This window comes from Suncus etruscus, chromosome 9 (genome assembly GCF_024139225.1).
Source record: "Suncus etruscus isolate mSunEtr1 chromosome 9, mSunEtr1.pri.cur, whole genome shotgun sequence".
NCBI lineage: Eukaryota > Metazoa > Chordata > Mammalia > Eulipotyphla > Soricidae > Suncus > Suncus etruscus.
Window position 1 is genome coordinate 55,027,937 of NC_064856.1, and position 18,532 is coordinate 55,046,468.

Sequence of the window (18,532 nt, forward strand, 5' to 3'; positions counted from 1 at the left end):
TAAAGTTTTTATTCTGTGTGGCTTTGTAGTTCACATCTAATTTCAGAGCCTTGTGGTCAGCAAAGGTAGCCTGCAAGATTTCTATCATCTTGGTTTTATGGAGGTATGTTTTATGTGTCAGCATGTAGTCTATTCTGGAGAATGACCCATGTACATTGGAAAAGAATGTGTATCCAGGTTTTTTGGGATGGAGTGTCCTGTATATATCTACTAGTCCTCTTTCTTCCATAACACTTTTCAGGGCTAGTATGTTTTTGTTGGGTTTCAGTCTGGTTGACCTATCAAGTGTTGATAGGGCTGTGTTGAAGTCTCCCACAATGATTGTGTTATTATTGATTTCTTCTTTCAGATTTGTCAGTAATTGTATTAGATAATTTGCTGGTCTCTCATTGGGTGCATATATGTTTAATAGTCTGATTTCTTCCTGTTGCACATATCCCTTGATTAGTACATAGTGTCCATCTTTGTCCCTTACCACTTTTCTGAGTATAAAGTTGGTGTCATCTGATATTAATATGGCCACCCCAGCTTTTTTCAGGGTGTTGTTTGCTTGGATAATTTTCTTCCAACCTTTGATTTTGAGTCTATGTTTGTTCTGACTATTCAGATGTGTTTCTTGTAGGCAGCAGAAGGTTTGATTCATCTTTTTGACCCATTTTGCCACTCTGTGTCTTTTAATTGGTGAATTTAGTCCATTGACATTGAGGGAGATGATTGTCATAGGATTTAATGTCATCTTTGTAGATAAGTTTGCTGTGTTTGTTGGTCTCTCTTGTCTTAGAGTAGACCTGTCAGTTTTTCCTTTAAGGCTGGTTTATCATCTGTGAAGTTTCTGAGCTGTTGTTTATCCGTGAAGCTGTGTATTCTTCCTCCAAACCTGAATGTGAGTCGGGCTGGGTGCAGTATTCTTGGGGAGGCATTCATTTCATTCAATCTTGTCACAATATCCAACCACTGTCTTCTGGCCTTGAGAGTTTCTTGTGACATGTCTGCTGTAAGTCTTAGGGATGCTCCTTTGAATGTAATTTCCCTTTTTGATCTTGCTGCTTTCAGTATGCTACAAAACATGAGAACCTAGAAGAAATGGAAAAATTCTTGGACACTTATAACCTTCCACATTTAAGTAAGGAGGATGTAGCATATCTAAACACCCCCATCACTACTGAGGAAATTAAAACTGTAATCAAACATCTACCAAAAAAGAAAAGCCCAGGCCCAGATGGTTTTCCTAATGAATTTTTTCAAATCTTTCAAGAGGAGCTACTACCAATCCTAGCCAGACTCTTCCATGAAATTGAAAAAAAGGGAACTCTCCCAAACAGCTTTTATGAAGCCAACATTACCTTGATACCAAAACCAGACAGAGACGCTGCCAAAAAAGAAAATTACAGACCAATATCCCTGATGAATGCTGATGCAAAGATCTTCAACAAAATCCTGGCAAATAGGATCCAATGCATCATCAAGAAGATCATACACTACGACCAAGTAGGCTTCATCCCAGGAATGCAAGGATGGTTTAACATCCGTAAATCTATTAACATCATACACAACATCAACAACAAGAAAAATAAAAATCACATGATCATATAAATAGATGCAGAGAAAGCATTTGATAAGGTCCAACACCCATTCTTGATCAAAACTCTCAGCAAGATGGGAATGGAAGGAACCTTTCTCAATCTAGTTGAAGCCATCTACCACAAGCCAATGGCAAATATTATCCTCGATGGAGAAAAACTAAAAGCCTTTCCTCTAAATTCGGGTACAAGACAAGGCTGTCCTCTCTCACCACTCCTCTTCAATATAGTACTGGAAGTTCTTGCTATAGCGATCAGGCAAGAAAAAGATATCAAGGAAATTCAGATAGGAAAGGAAGAAGTCAAACTCTCATTGTTTGCAGATGACATGATACTCTACTTAGAAAACCCTAAAGACTCTACCAAAAAGCTTCTAGAAATAATAGATTCATATAGCAAGGTGGCAGGCTACAAAATCAACCTACAGAAATCAATGGCCTTTTTATACACCAATAATAATAGGGAAGAGATGGAAGTCAGGAAAGCAATCCCATTCACAATAGTGCCACACAAACTCAAATATCTTGGAGTCAACTTGACCAAAGACGTGAAGGACCTATACAAAGAAAACTATAAAGCCCTGCTCCAAGAAATAAGAGAGGACACACAGAAATGGAAACACTTACCCTGCTCATGGCTTGGCAGAATTAACATCATTAAAATGGCAATACTCCCCAAAGCATTATACAGATTTAATGCGATCCCCTTAAAAATACCCATGACATTCTTCAAAGAAGTGGATCAAACACTTATGAAGTTCATCTGGAACAATAAACATCCTCGAATAGCTAAAGCACTCCTAGGGAAAAGGAAAATGGGAGGCATTACTTTCCCCAACTTTAAACTGTACTACAAAGCAATAGTTATTAAAACAGCATGGTATTGGAATAAAGACAGACCCTCAGATCAGTGGAATAGGCTTGAGTTCTCAGAGAACATTCCCCAGGCATACAATTACCTAATTTTTGACAAAGGAGCAAGAAATCCTAAGTGGAGCAGAGAAAATCTCTTCAACAAGTGGTGCTGGCAGAACTGGTTAGTGACTTGCAAAAAAGCGAACATAGACCCCCAGTTAACATCATGTACGAAGGTAAAATCCAAATGGATTAAAGACCTTGATATCAGACCAGATACCATAAGGTATATAGAACAACATGTCGGTAAAACACTCCATGACATTGAGACTAAAGGTATCTTCAAGGAGGAAACTGCACTTTCCAAACAAGTGGAAGCAGAGATTAACAGATGGGAATACATTAAACTGAAAAGCTTCTGCACCTCAAAAGAAATAGTGCCCAGGATACAAGAGTCACCCACTGAGTGGGAGAAACTATTCACCCAACATCCTTCAGATAAGGGGGTAATATCCAAAATATACAGGGCACTGACAGAACTTTACAAAAAAAAAAAACATCTAATTCCATCAAAAAATGGGGAGAAGAAATGAACAGACACTTTGATAAAAAAAGAAATACAAATGGCCAAAAGACACATGAAAAAATGCTCCTCGTCACTAATCATCAGAGAGATGCAAATCAAAACAACGATGAGATACCACCTCACACCACAGAGATTGGCGCACATCACAAAGAATGAGAACAATCAGTGCTGGCGGGGATGTGGAGAGAAAGGAACTCTTATCCACTGCTGGTGGGAATGCCGTCTAGTACAGCCTCTATGGAAAGCGATATGGAGGTTTCTTCAAAAACTGGAAATTGAGCTCCCATTTGACCCAGCTATTCCACTCCTAGGGATATACCCTAGGAGCACAAGAATATAATACAAAAACCCCTTCCTCACACCTATATTTATTGCAGCACTATTCACAATAGCCAGGCTCTGGAAAAAACCAAGATGCCCTTCAACAGACGAATGGCTAAAGAAACTGTGGTACATATACACAATGGAATATTATGCAGCCGTCAGGAGAGATGAAGTCATGAAATTTTCCTATACATGGATGTACATGGAATCTATCATGCTCAGTGAAATAAGTCAGAGGGAGAGAGAGAGACGCAGAATAGTCTCACTCATCTATGGGTTTTAAGAAAAATAAAAGTCATTTTTGTAACAATCCTCAGAGACAATTAGAGGAGAGCTGGAACACCAGCTCACTCCATGAAGCTCACCACAAGAGTGGTGAGCACAGTTATAGAAATAACTACACTGAGAACTACCATAATCAAGTCAATGAATGAGGGAACTGGAAAGCCTGTCTGGAGTACAGGTGGGGGTGGGGTGGGATGGAGGGAGATTTGGGACTTTGGTGGCGGGAATGTTGCACTGGTGAAGAGGGGTGATCTTTATATGACTGAAACCTTATCACAATCATTTATGTAATCAAGATATTCAAATAAAGAGAGAAAAAAAATTAAAAAAAAAGATATTTGGAATAAACTACATATCTGCACTACTCTAAAAAAAAAAAAAAAGAAATATGGGGTTTCTCCGTCCTTGGAGTATACTGTCCTGGGATCAACTCTAGACTTTGCTCAGGATCATTTATTCTCCCGGTGGTGTGTTTTTTTTTTGGTGTGTGGAAGACTACTGCTCTGTCCAGGGTGATCCAATCAGAGCTCTGTGTCTAGAGGTCTCAGTATCTGCACAGATCCTGAGGTGGGACTTAGGTTTTTCAGCACAAATTTTGTGCCAAAAAACTAGGCTCATACTTGAGTATATAGGTATACCTCCAACCACCTATTATACAATTGAACAGACCACTTTTTTGAACACCCTGAAACTTCAGCACTCCTACCCACCCAATGCAAAAACAATGGGGAAACTAAGGATGACACCAGCATATGAGGTATAGAGAGAAAACCTAGCAAATTTCCAAGTCATCCAAAGTGCATGAACCCTATAGATGAGGACCTAAAATCAGCATGAAATGTCTTAGCAATGGAGAGGAGCCCAGACATTCTGCTTCACACTGTGGTTACGCACATCTCCTAGTCAACAACATGCTGAAAACATCACACTACAGATGCAATCATGGGAAAACAACGCAGACCAATACCATGCATAGAGGATGAAGGATTCTGCCTGTCCCCCAAGAAAGGGGGATAGGGTGGGAAGAATTCAAAGTTTGGAAAAGTGGTTGATATTTTATTGATAATAAATGTATTCCTTTAAGTTCTTGGTAAAAGTAATGAATATCTATTCTTTCTCTTTTGGGGGTGGGCGAGTGTTTGAGCACTCACCAGTAGTGCTGGTGGATAAAGCAGCTCTGATGACCCAAAAAAGTGCCAACCACCTAGATAGCCTCTCAGATAAAGAGTTTAGAAAAGAAATGTGGAGGATCATCATAGAACTCAAAAAAAAAAAAACATAAATAAGAATCAAGAGGATATGAAAGTAGAAATTCAAAAACTCCAAACTGAAATAACAAGACTGAAAAACATGGTAGACAAAATGAAAACCTCACTGGAAAACCTCTCCAACAGAGTAAAAGCAGCTCAGGACAGAATCAGTAAAAAGGAAGATGAGCTACAACTCCATACAACAGAAGGGATTGGAAAAAAAAAAGCCTTAAAACTAATTATCAGACAATGAAAAAAATCTCAAATAATGTTAGCAAATGAAAAGAGATGTCTTTGATAAGCTCAACAGAAACTACATAATGATTGGAGTTACAGAGACCCAGAAAGAAAATCCCTAGGAAGAATCAACAATCAAGACCATCATTGCAGAGAAACGCCCAGAGCTAAAGTTTGCATGCAACCAAATTCTGCATTCCCAAAAAGCAACAGCAAAAAGAGACCTGAAGAAAAGTACCCCAAGAAGGATAAGGACAGAATACTGAAAGCAGCAAGAATAAAAAGGAAAATTACATTCAAAGGAGTATCCTTAAGATTTACAGCAGACCTGTCAAAAGAAATCCTCAAGGCCAGAAGGCAGTGGTGGGACATAGTGTCAAAACTCAATGCAATAAATGCTTCGCCTAGAATACTGTACCCAGTCAGGCTCACTTTTAGGTTTTTTGTTTTTTGGGTTTTTTTTTTTTTTTTTGGAGCCACACTATTTGATGCTCAGGGGTTACTCCTGGCTAAGCTCTCAGAAATTGCCCCTGGCTTGCGGGGACCATATGGGAGGCCGGGGAATCAAACCGCGGTCCTTCCTTGGCTAGCGCTTGCAAGGCCGACAACTTACCTCTAGCGCCACCTCACCGGCCCCTCACTTTTAGGTTTGAAGAAAGTATACATAGCTTCATGGGTAAACAACATCTCAGAAACTTTAGACTCAAAACCAGCCTTAAAAGAAAAACTGAAAAGTCTACTTTAAGACAAGTCAGACCAACAGACATCAAACTCCTACACAAAGATAACACTAAATCCCATGACAATGATCTCTCTAAATGTCAGTGTCAATGGACCGAATACACCAGTTAAGAGACACAGAGTGGCAAAAATGAATCAGAAAACTAAATCCAACCGTTTGCTGCCTACAAGAAAGACATCTAGGGCCGGGCGGTGGCGCTAAAGGTAAGGTGCCTGCCTTGCCTGCCTTGCCTTGGACGGACCGCGGTTCAATCCCCCGGTGTCCCATATGGTCCCCCAAGCCAGGAGCAACTTCTGAGCACATAGCCAGGAGTAACCCCTGAGCGTTACCGGGTGTGGCCCAAAAACCAAAAAAAAAAAAAAAAAAAGAAAGAAAGAAAAAGAAAGACATCTAAATAGTCAGAATAAACATACTCAAAATCAAAGGTTAGAAGACAATTATCCGGGGCCGGGCGGTGGCGCTCGAGGTAAGGTGCCTGCCTTACCTGCGCTAGCCTAGGAGACGGACCGCGGTTCGATCCCCCGGCGTCCCATATGGTCCCCCAAGCCAGGAGCGACTTCTGAGCGCATAGCCAGGAGTAACCCCTGAGCGTCACCGGGTGTGGCCCAAAAACCAAAAAAAAAAAAAAAAAAAAAGAAGACAATTATCCAAGCAAACAACTCCCTTAAAAAGCTGGAGTGGCCATATTAATATCAGATGACATGAACTTTAGACTTAGAAAAGTTATAAGGGACAAAGATGGACATTTCCTAATTATCAAGCTATATGTACAACAGGAATAAATTACACTCCTAAACATATACTCACCCAATGAGGGACCAGCAAAATATTTAATAAAATTGTTGACAAATTTGAAAGAAGATATCAATAGCAACACCATAATTGTAGGAAACCTCAACACTGCTCTGTCATCCCTTGATAGGACAACCAGGCTAAAACCCAACAAGAATATACCAGCTCTGAAAGGAGAAATGGAAGAAAGTGGACTAGTAAATATATGTAGCTCATTCCACCCCTAGAAAATTGGATACACATTCTTCTCCAATGTACATGGGGCATTCTCCAGGATAGACTACATTCTTTTTTTTTTTTTTTTTTTTTTGGGCCACACCCTGTGACACTCAGGGGTTACTCCTGGCTATGCGCTCAGAAGTTGCTCCTGGCTTCTTGGGGGACCATATGGGACGCCGGGGGATCGAACCGCGGTCCGTCCTAGGCTAGCGCAGGCAAGGCAAGCACCTTACCTCCAGCGCCACCGCCCGGCCCTAGACTACATTCTGAACCATAAAAAATATCTCCAGAAAACCAAGAGGATAGATGTTGTACAGACTACCTTCTCAGATCACAATGCACTGAAATTAGAAGTCAACTTTTAATGTTGGGAGAAAGGAACTCTCATTCACTGCTGATGAGAATGCTGTCTAGTCCGGCCTTGTTGGAAAACAATATGAAGATTTCTCAAAAAACAGAAAGTAAACCCCCAGATGATCCAGCTATACCACTCCTAGGGATATACACTAGGAACACACACACACAAACACACACACACACACACACACACGCAAATCAAAAATGCCTTATCACACCTATATTTATCACAGCAGTATTTATAATAGACAGGATCTGGAAACAACCAAGATTCCTTTCAACAGATAAATGAGCATTGGGATATTTCTAGATCCAATTTTCTTTTCGAAGACTCCAAATCTAATTTTTGGAGAGAGATTGATAGCCAGGGACTGGGGTCAGGAGATGGGGAGATGTTGGTCACAGATTTAACCTCCAGTTCTGAGAGTAGTTACTTCTGGCATCAAATGTTATGGACTGGTGAATATAGAATACTGTGTGTGTACTTGAAAATTGATCAGTGGGGCAGGAGAGATAGCACAACAGTAGCGCGTTAGCCTTGTAAGCGATGACCCAGGACCAATGGTGGTTTGAATCCTGGCATCCCATAGAATTCCCCAAGCCTGCCAGAAGTGATTTCTGAGCAGTGAGCCAGGAATAACCCCTGAGCATCTCTGGGTGTGGCCAAAGGAAAAAAAAATTCATCAGTGAGTAGATCTTGAAGGTTCATTCTCAACATCAAAAAGAAATGGACATTTTGAAACTAACCTAATAGTGTGCTTCATTTCACACTAAATCAATAATACATGTCTACCTTATACATGCACAGTATTCTAAATCAGTTGGACTGAAAAAGAGTAGATTAAAATATAAAAATATAAAGTCCACATGTTGGGTGAGGTTGCCCCAGGCACCGTGTTTCTAACCCCTCAGGCAGACGGGTCTGATGAAGCAGGGTAATGGTGGAGAAATAATTCACAGTCAGTTAAAGTTTCATCAAAGTCAGCTCGCTTTATTTCTCAGGCTTTTCTCTTCCGTGGGCTTATTTTTGCCGAGCTTTCCCTGTTTTCCCTATCCCATCTCTCTCCTCATGAGCTCTGTGGCTTGCTGCTTTTCCCTCAACTGAGGTTTAGCTCATCAAAGAAGCTATGCCCCATGGGAACATGAAGAAGATCCCCAAAAGGGAAGTGGTAAGGTGACAACCTAGACCCCAGAATCAGCACCCACATCCTGGCTTTCTTGCTCTGAGACCAGGACTCATTTAAACCATAGATCTGGAAGGCTGGAAATGTATGTATGCCCTCAGCATGAGCTTCTTAAGCATTTACTGAGCTATAAGTACCAATTCTACTGCATGACAAAAATATTCTATGTGGCAACTGCTCTTAATAATATGCTTCTGCTGGACCATTTCATTACCTGATCATTACCAGGTCATTAGAGCAAATAATACATGCTTTTGGGATAAACTTAGGGCAGTAAATGTTGAGAAAGTATGGGAGAAGGTGGTGCAGAGGCACTGATTGGCAGCACGCAGCATTGGCTCTTAGAGGAAATGAATCTAGAAGCATTTGGACAAGGTAAATAGAACAGTGACATATAAAGCTAATTCTGGACTGCAACCAAGAAGGAAGGGGCTAGAAGTACATGGTCAAACCCGTTCTGTGGTCAGGACAACTAATGAATAAACTCAGGGCAAGTTGGTGGGGAGGGAGGGGATTTTTCTCTTAGCATGAGAAAAAAGTGACTTTTCATATCTTGAAAAACTGAGATTATATTTATGGAAATCAAAAAATGAATCAAGTTTTCTTTATAAGTTATATGTGTATTCCAAACCCATATTTTTTTTTGGAGGGAAGGGGTACCCTTCGCCCAGTGGATGTGCTTGATATTTTTGTTTCTTTATGGGGGCCCATAACCAACATTGCTCGGGGCACTGCATTCAGAAATCACTCCTATGGGGCCAGAGAGGTGGTGCTAGAGGTAAGGTGTCTGTCTGCCTTGCAAACACTAGCCAAGGAAGGACTGCGGTTCGATCCCCCAGTGTCCCATATGGTCCCCCCAAACCAGGGGCAATTTCTGAGCGCTTAATCAGGAGTAACCCCTGAGCATCAAACGGGTGTAGCCCCCCCCCCAAAAAAAAAGCCAAAAAAAATTACTTCTAGTGGTGCCTGGGAGACTATCTGAGGTGCTGAGATCAAACCTGAGTTGGCCACATGTAAGGTAATTGCCCTACCCTATGCCCTGTGCTATTTCTCAGTTCCAGTGCTGGTGACTGAAGGCAGTTCCTGTTGTCCCAGACTTGGGGGACCATGTAGCACAAGGACAAAATTTAGGACTCCCACAGTGTGTATACTCCAGCTCTTTTTTTCTTATGGTGGCTACTCTCAACAGTTCTGGGGACAAAGAGACCATGGGGTACCATCAAGCAAACCCAGTGCCTTTTCTGTGTTATGGTTTTGCTCCACCATTTCATCCAGCTGGCCTGACTCACAGTTTTTCAATAGCTGGCGATTGTATTCACTGCCTAGTCTCTCAGTTAGTAACTGGGTGACCTCTGTCGCAGCTCAGGCATTTCTGATCTGGCTAACTGCTCCTCCTCTGAAAGAGGTTAAAATATTTTTCCTCCATCCCTTTTTTATAGCCTAATCTGCTCTCCCAACTCTCCACACACACCCAGGTAAGCCAGGACAGTTTTTTAATATTTTTATTTAAACACCTTGATTACATACATGATTGTGTTTGGGTTTCAGTCATGTAAAGAACACCACCCATCACCAGTGCAACATTCCCATCACCAATGTCCCAAATCTCCCTCCTCCCCACCCAACCACCGCCTGTACTCTAGACAGGCTTTCTATTTTCCTAGTACATTCTCATTGTTAGGATAGTTCACAACGTACTTATTTCTCGAACTAAACTCATCCCTGTTTGTGGTGAGCTTCATGAGTTGAGCTGTAACTTCCAACTCTTTTCTCTTTCGTGTCTGAAAGTTATTATTGCAAGAATGTCTTTCATTTTTCTTTTGTTTGTTTGTTTGTTTGTTTTTTTGTTTTTGGGCCACACCCGGTAATGCTCAGGGGTTACTCCTGGCTATGAGCTCAGAAGTTGCTCCTGGCTTGGGGGACCATATGGGACACCGGGGGATTGAACCGCGGTCCGTCCAAGGCTAGCGCAGGGAAGGCAGACACCTTACCTTTAGCGCCACTGCCCGGCCCCTCATTTTTCTTAAAACCCATAGATGAGTGAGACCATTCTGCATCTTTCTCTCTCTCTCTCTCTCTCTCTCTCTCTCTCTCTCTCTCTCTCTCTGACTTATTTCACTCAGCATAATAGATTCCGTGTACATCCATGTATAGGAAAATATCATGACTTCATCTCTCCTGACAGCTGCATAACATTCCATTGTGTATATGTACCACAGTTTCTTTAGCCATTCGTCTGTTGAAGGGCATCTTGGTTGTTTCCAGAGTCTTGCTATGGTAAATAGTGCTGCAATGAATATAGGTGTAAGGAAGGGATTTTTGTATTGTATTTTTGTGTTCCCTCCAAAAACTGGAAATTGAGCTCCTATATGACCCAGCTATACCACTCCTAGGAATAAGCCAGGACATTTTTAAAAATTCTTTCCTTGTTGGTGACCCACCCTCAACAGAACAGCTCTCAAGCCCGCCTATGCTCCTCAGGCACCTGAATTCAGTCCAAAATGTTTGCTAACATTGCAGACTGTCAGTTCCACTGCAAACTTCAGACACAGAACAAGTTCTAAGAATGTGCACCTCCAGAATGGCCAGCTGTTGGTGGGGCAGAACCATGCTTAAAGCTTACTAAACTTGACTGTCAGACCCTGTGGGCTTGAAATCTCTTATTTGGGTGCTTAGTTGATCTGTTTCAGGAGAGAAGCCACAGAAACTGATTCATATAATGTCTAGCATGGCATCTGGTCAATGCAGTTCCCTCTAAATAAATCAATTATAAATCAATGATTTGGTTCTCTGGTTCCTTCGAGTCAGAGAGACAGTGCAGTGGAAAGTGGCCAACCCTGATTCTATCCCCAGCATCCCCTATGGTCTCCTGAGTACCACCAGGAGTGCTCCCTGAGCACAGAGCCAGGAGTCAGCCCTGAGTACAGCTGAGTGAGTCCCAAAAACCAAAAGTAAACAAACCAGGAGCCGGAGAGATAGCACAGCAGTAGGACGTTTGCCTTGCATGTGGCAGACCCAGGACGAATGGTGGTCCGATTCCCAGTATCCCTTATGGTCCCCCAAGCCTGCCAGGAGCAATCTCTGAGCACAGAACCAGTAGTAATCCCTAATCCCCCTGGGTGTGACCCCCCCAAAAAAAGTAAACAAATCAATAAAATATATATGGTTCCAAGGTCAGAGAGATAGTACCACAGGTAAGGTGAACTACCTACCTGCATAGGGCTGGCCTAGATTTGATTCCCTATATCCCATCTGGTTCCACAGGTCCAGAGTGCAGCGTTGATATAGCTCTATGAAGGGTGCTGAGGAAGGCCAGAAATCAATCAATCAATGAGTCAATCAATAAATAAAGTTTTAAAAGAAAAAAAATATTCCAAAACTAAAAGCTCTTCTATATGCAAACACCGTAGCCAATGGATGAGATACATCAGACATGGCTATGTGCAGAAAATCCCAGTTTTTCCAGCAGAAGAGGCAAAGAAGTAAAGAGCATGCTGGATGGAATATGCTGCCTGCAGCCACATTTTCACAATTATGGTAAGGTACTGAGCACCCGAGGCTGGCTTCTAGAGAAAGCTAATGGTCTTTTATCTACACCTGTAGCAACAACTCTGGACCAAACACACAGAACAAATGAGCACCAGGATGGGGCCTTCATCGTCCTGGGGAAGAATCCAAATCACCAGCCAATTGCCTCGCCATTATCCTTTATGAGCCTACAGGGCTGAGCCTACAAAAGCTGAGAGAGAAATTAGAGGTGCCTGGAGGGCTTTCTTCCCTCAAAAACTGCAACCCACCAGGACAGAACTATGTTTCTGGTACACTCACACCATCAAACGTGCCATGGGTTTGACTCTGGCTAGAATTCATTTATAAGACAATTTACTAGGATGATAACCAGCAAGAATTTAAATCTGGATACCTGGTGAGTCAGGCAGAGGGTGCGGTGCACAGGGGAATCATATTCTGGGGTAATGAGCCCTAAAGAGGTTCTAGAAGGAATAGAGTTGCTGTGTGATAGAGTCGTGTCCACTGGTCCTCCTGGGGCTCACCTCATCACAAATGGTCAGCAGATCTTATGCAGGCAAAGCTTACTGGAAATAAAATACTCGACACCAGGGGGGATAAAGAAAAGATATTCTAAGGCACACATTTCCATTCATCTGTAGTTGTTGTGTGAGATCTCAACATAAGGGAATCTCAACTTTTCTTTCATGATGGTCCTCCCTGTACTTCCATGAAGAAGCAAAGGAGAGGTGTTCAGGGATTTTCAATGAGGACCCAAATCCCAATCTCTCAAGGCCCCTCCTCCCAATCCTCACAAGGGGAGCAGGGGTCAGTGTGTGGACTTTGGATAGATCCAGTTCCAGGTTTGAAGACCCTAGTACCTACCTTCTACCCAGTTTGACCCCCAGAAAAGATACAGCAACGCAAGACACAGGGGCCATGCTGGAAGCATTAGCGACAGACTCCATACACAACTGTCTCGCACTATGTCAGATCCTCCCCCTTTATGCCTCAGAGCACCTGGGGCTCCTCAGCCTCCTCTGATGACCAAGCTCCCAACTAGCAAGAGACAGGTCAGGGTGTGATCCTGGGGAATACCACCGCTCCCACTTCTATTCTTGGATCCACACAGAGGTGCATATGCTGAGTGAGGATTCACCCCCATGGGTCCCTGCGAACTATCATCCATTCGGGGTCCCTGTGAGTGTTCCATATTAAAGGTAAGTGTTCCATTTCTTCTCATGCTCTCACACCTGATGTGATTTCCTGTAAACATTCAGCTTAGAGGGCAGTAGTTGTGCTGCTACAGAAAAAAAAATACAGCAGGTTCTCAGCTACAGGTGGATTCAAAAAGGGCCAAACCCATGGCAAATCCCAAAACCCAAGGCCCAACCCCTGGAGAGCCATCAACTCTCCTATATCCAACAATATTATGTCTTCTGCAGCATTTACTCTAAGTATTAAAAAAATCACTTTTCTCATTTTATTTCATCTTGTTTTGGGTTCTTTGGCCTCATCTGGTGGTGCTTGGGGCTTTTTGTGCATGGAACAACATGAGGTACCAGAGATTAAACTGGGTTCAGTTGTATGCAAGACAAGTGCTTGAACCCTTGTGATATCTCTTCCACTTGTTATTCTCATCCCAGCCTAGTGCTTGCCCAACCACAGCACCTCACAGTCTCTGGTCACTTCTAATCCAAGTTCTGTGCTAGAAGCTGTTAGATTCTAGAAAATTGTCCCCAGTGTTGCACTATGCTGAAGACATTTCAAATTTCCCCCAAATTTCTGATATTGTCCAATTGCCTATGCGTAAATGTTCTGGCTGCTTCTGTACTATGTCTCGAACTGCCATGACTGTGAAAATTGTGGGTAACTACTCAACATCCCGCTCTCCTTCCCTACATCTCTCAAAGGGGACAGGGACAAAGGAAGAGAAGCTTAGGGGTCTGTGGAACTGTCCTCTCTTTGGGGACAGACATCCTGCCATCTGCCACAACCAGAACACCTTGTCTAGGTGAGAGAAGTGGGTTCAGCAAATACAGATGAGAGTGCACCTGGATATTCACAACCTGGAATGGCTGAACTTGCAGAGAGGAGAGAAAGAAGAATGAGGGGTTGGGAAGGCAGGTCAGGGCATGAGCCTGCAGATGAAAAATGAACAAATCTTGGAACTGAATGTATTCCACAGTGGCTCATGCCTAGATGTCCTGAGAGTAGATCTGGAATGTTCTCATGCTGAGAAGGGTAAGCATGTAACAGGGGCAGGTGCCAGCTGCAGTATGCTACTGTCATTTTTTGACACATCAGTGTCCCGACCTTGCACAGCCCAGCTCTCTCAGTAGAGCAGGAATGAAAGAAACTTCGTCCTGCTTTATTCATTCATAGGATTTACTGCAAAGTTCCTGCTGTGGATACATGGAGGGGTGGGGTATACATAGAGAAGAGGAAAAACAGAGAGAGGAGACCAAGACAGACACTAGGCTGCAAGAAGATGAAAGGCAGGGTCGGAGAGATAGCATGGAGGTGAAGTGTTTGCCTTGCATGCAGAAGGTTGGTGGTTCAAATCCTGGCATCCTGTATGGTCTCCTGAGCCTGCCAGGAGCGATTTCTAAGCGCAGAGCCAGGAGGAACCCCTGAGCGCTGCCGAGTGTAACCCAAAAACAAAAAACAAAAAAGAAGAAGAAGAAGAAGACAGAAGAAGAAGAAGAAGAAGAAGAAGAAGAAGAAGAAGAAGAAGAAGAAGAAGAAGAAGAAGAAGAAGAAGAAGAAGAAGAAGAAGATGATGATGATGAAAGGCATAACCTCAGACAGGGACTGAGATTGCATCTGACCATGTGAAGTTATGGAAAACTGGACTGGAAATAACTAGCAAGAAATGACATTATATGAAGCATGAACTCAACAAGAGTCGACATATGAGATCTAAGCTGCAACCACCAAACTTTATGATTGGCCTGTAGGGTGGCAGGCGGGGTTGGGGGTAGGAGACGATGGAATATGGGAGCACTGGTGATGGACATTAATACTGGCTGTGAGATTGGTGTTGAAATATTATATGCTTGAAAATCAACTATCAATAACTTTGTAAATCACAGTTCTTTAACTTAATAAAAATTTTAGAAAGAAAAAAATAAGGGCCAAAGTGATAGCGCAGCTTTAGGGCATCTGCCTTGCACATTGCTGACCCAGGATGAACCTGGGTTCGATCTCCAACATCCCATAAAGTCCCCTGAGCCAGGAGCAATTTCTGAGTGCATAGCCAGGAGTGACCCCTGAGTGTCACTGGATGTACCCCCCAAAAAAAGGGGAAAAGAAAAAGAAAAAAATGAGTGTCTCTCTCTTCCCACTTACCTCATTTATTATTCTCCCTTCCTCTCTCTCCTTTTTTCTCTCTCCTCCTCTCTCTTACACATACATATGCACACATATACACTCATTTTATGAAAACTGGTGAAAACCAGTTCAATCCTGATTGATCACAGCATGTCAGTGAACCAGATGGATGCTACAACCATGTGTGGAGTATATCGTGTGTGAAGATCAAGAGAGTGAGATACTGTTTTAGGGCTTACATGTCCTCACTCCCATGAAAAGTTCCTGCCAGTCTCTGATCATTTCATGATGAAACACTTTCCAGAAGAAACAAGTGCTATCCAACTCTCCATATCATCTACTCTCCATCTTTGTTTCTTCCTTTTCCATTGACGGGCCCTCAATTGGCAGTGCTCAGAGATCATTCCTGGCAGTACCCTGTGGTGATGTGGCTCAAACCCTGGGTCCCTTCGTGCAAAGCCTGAGCTTGGGTCCTTGGAGCAATCAGCCTCCTGGGGCCCAGCTTGTCCTCTTCTAACTGGAATCCTCACCTCAACCAACTCTGAGGCAGCTATTTCAGCCAGTCCCAAACTCTGAAAAATGAAGACTCCATCTCCAGTAGTTTCATAAAGAAATCTTCAGAGCTTAAAGACCTGGACTCGAGTTTCACCACTACTTCTAGGATCTTTCACTTGGGCAAAAGGAAGTGTCCTGCCTTTTTCAATGACCAGGGTCTTCCAGAGCAGTCAGCAAAGTACAAAAGACAAGTACAAGAGGGAACACACACACTCACTTTTATGAGGAATATGAAGAGGCCAGACTCACCCAATGAAAGTAACAGTAATTAGGGGGGCTGGGTGGGAAAGAAAACAGATGGGGTTTCTAATGAGCCCCAGAGACCCAGTGCTCAGCATAGCAATTATAGACAACAATATTGTATTAGAAACATCAAGCTTGCAAAGAGACTAGAATTTAATTATTCCAACTACCAAAAAAAGGATAATTATGTAATGTGACAGAGGTGCGAATTATCGTACAATGGCAATCATATTACCATATATCCATGGATCTAATTTGCATGCTCTGCAGCTCAGATTTACACAATGTTATGTGCCAAATAGACTTTGAAAAAAACTAACTTTGGGGGCCAGAGGAGTAGTACAGCAGGTAGGGCACTTGCCTTGCAAGTAGCCAACCTAGATTCAATCAATGGCATCCCATATGGTTCTTTAAGCACTATCAGAAGTGATTCCTGACTGCAGAGTCAGGAGTAATTACTGAGCACTATTGGATGTGGCAAAAATAATAAAAATAATAATCATTTCTTGGTCTTTTGTCATGATCAAGTGTAGTTTCTGTCCTTATTAGTTTAATATCTGATACATCATCTATCCAATGACAATATATTTAATGGATTTGTTGGCACTAGGAAATGGAATAGGAGTTTGCTCCATCCAGTCCACACATGGATCTGATATTTCAGTACCTTCAAGAATGGTACACAAAAATAAAAATAATAATAACAGTAATGGTCATATATTTGCAGAAATCATATCTATTCCAACAACAAAGCAAACGATCCCTGCCCACTCTGACTTACAAAGCAAACACCTGCCAAGGTATATGTTGACATTCAGAAGTAGTTGCAGATGGGGCCGGTGAGGTGGCACTAGAGGTAAGGTGTCTGCCTTGCAAGCGCTAGCCGAGGAAGGACTGAGGTTCTATCCCCTGGCGTCCCATATGGTCCTCCCAAGCCAGGGGCAATTTCTGAGCACTTAGACAGGAGTAACCCCTGAGCATCAAACGGGTGTGCCCCCCCCCCCAAAAAAAAGAAGTAGTTGCAGTTATGTTGGCCATGGATGGTCAAAGTATCCCACAGAAGGCTCTTGCCTGCACTCTCTCAGGGATGCTTGACAGAATGTCCAAAGCAGCAGCAGAGAGGATGATTTATAGGAGACCAAGGCTCTCTGAGAAATAGAAGAGGGGGAGAGTGAAAATCAGCCTGGCTTCGTGTCAATCTTCTTCCTCCTCTGAGTTATCTCAGACATCACAGAGTATTGCTTTCTGGCCACTGATTAGGAGTTTGTGCATCTCAAAATGGTATTAGCCCTCCAAATCCTAAATAATGGATAGAATCCTTACTATAGAGGCCTGAAGCATCATTTAGCCCAACTCAGCAGACTATTCCAGCCCCCTGCAAGATTCACCAAGATTAGATAGGATCAAAAACTGCTCCCCTGCCCTTCAAACCTTCTGCCAAATTGCACTGTCTTGGCCTTGGCCTTCATGCATGGCCCAGTGGGTTTAAGATGCTGTACTTCCCAGCATGTGTGTGGTTAGCTGTAAATTATCTTGGCTGTTAAATCCTTTGTTGGGTATTTGGGAATCCAAGAACAGTCCCCAGAATGAGAAATTACTTCCCATCCCCTTGTCCCCTTTGGGGGGGAGACCTTGGTAATATTTATCCGCAGCAAATAATAATCCACACAGACAAGAAGGATAGGGTGTAAAAGATTGGGCAAAGAGAGCAAGAGAATCCTCTTGCAGCCTGCAAACAGCTTTCGCAAAAGGATCCCTCTCCCCTGTCCATCAAGCTATTTATTGCCAACTCCACAGCGCCCCCACTTGGAAGGGCTAGGTGGGGCAATAGTCACAGAACAATCCTAAGGAAATACTTTTATATACAACAATTCCAAGAATAATCTTTTTTTTTTTTTTTTTTGGTTTTTGGGCCACACCCGGCAGTGCTCAGGGGTTACTCCTGGCTGTCTGCTCAGAAATAGCTCCTGGCAGGCACGGGGGACCATATGGGACACCGGGATTTGAACCAACCACCTTTGGTCCTGGATCGGCTGCTTGCAAGGCAAATGCCACTGTGCTATCTCTCCAGGCCCCAAGAATAATCTTATGGAAACTTTTTCATATACTACAGTTGGCCTCTTTATTTCTATGATGCATGCAGCCTTCAAAGACTTTGGCTTACAGAAAGAATCCTACAAGACTGCTGCCTTTTTCTATTCTTTTAATATTTTTATTTTCATAGATAAATTTTTATTAGAATCACAATGAGATACACAGTTACAAATTATTTGTGTTGTACAATGCACAACCCCTCTCACCCAGTGCACATTTCTCACCACCAGTGTTCCCATTTTTTCTCTTGTCCTCCCTTCTGCCCTCTCTCCTTCCTCCCTCTATAAAAAGAAGAGAGAGAAAAGACTGCTGCCTTATTTTAAAAGAAATACGGTAACAAATTTTGTATTGTATTGAGTCCAATTTATCCAAAATAGTTTGGAGACCAGA

The 18,532-nt window shown here is 42.7% G+C and overlaps 1 non-coding gene across 1 annotated transcript; it reads left to right on the forward strand.

The window, feature by feature from the left end:
• The first annotated feature begins 16,546 nt into the window (after positions 1-16,546).
• LOC126019540 (U2 spliceosomal RNA) lies at positions 16,547-16,737 on the forward strand. The gene has a single exon (XR_007499208.1). It is a non-coding gene; the product is annotated as a U2 spliceosomal RNA (small nuclear RNA).
• Positions 16,738-18,532: the final 1,795 nt, after the last annotated feature.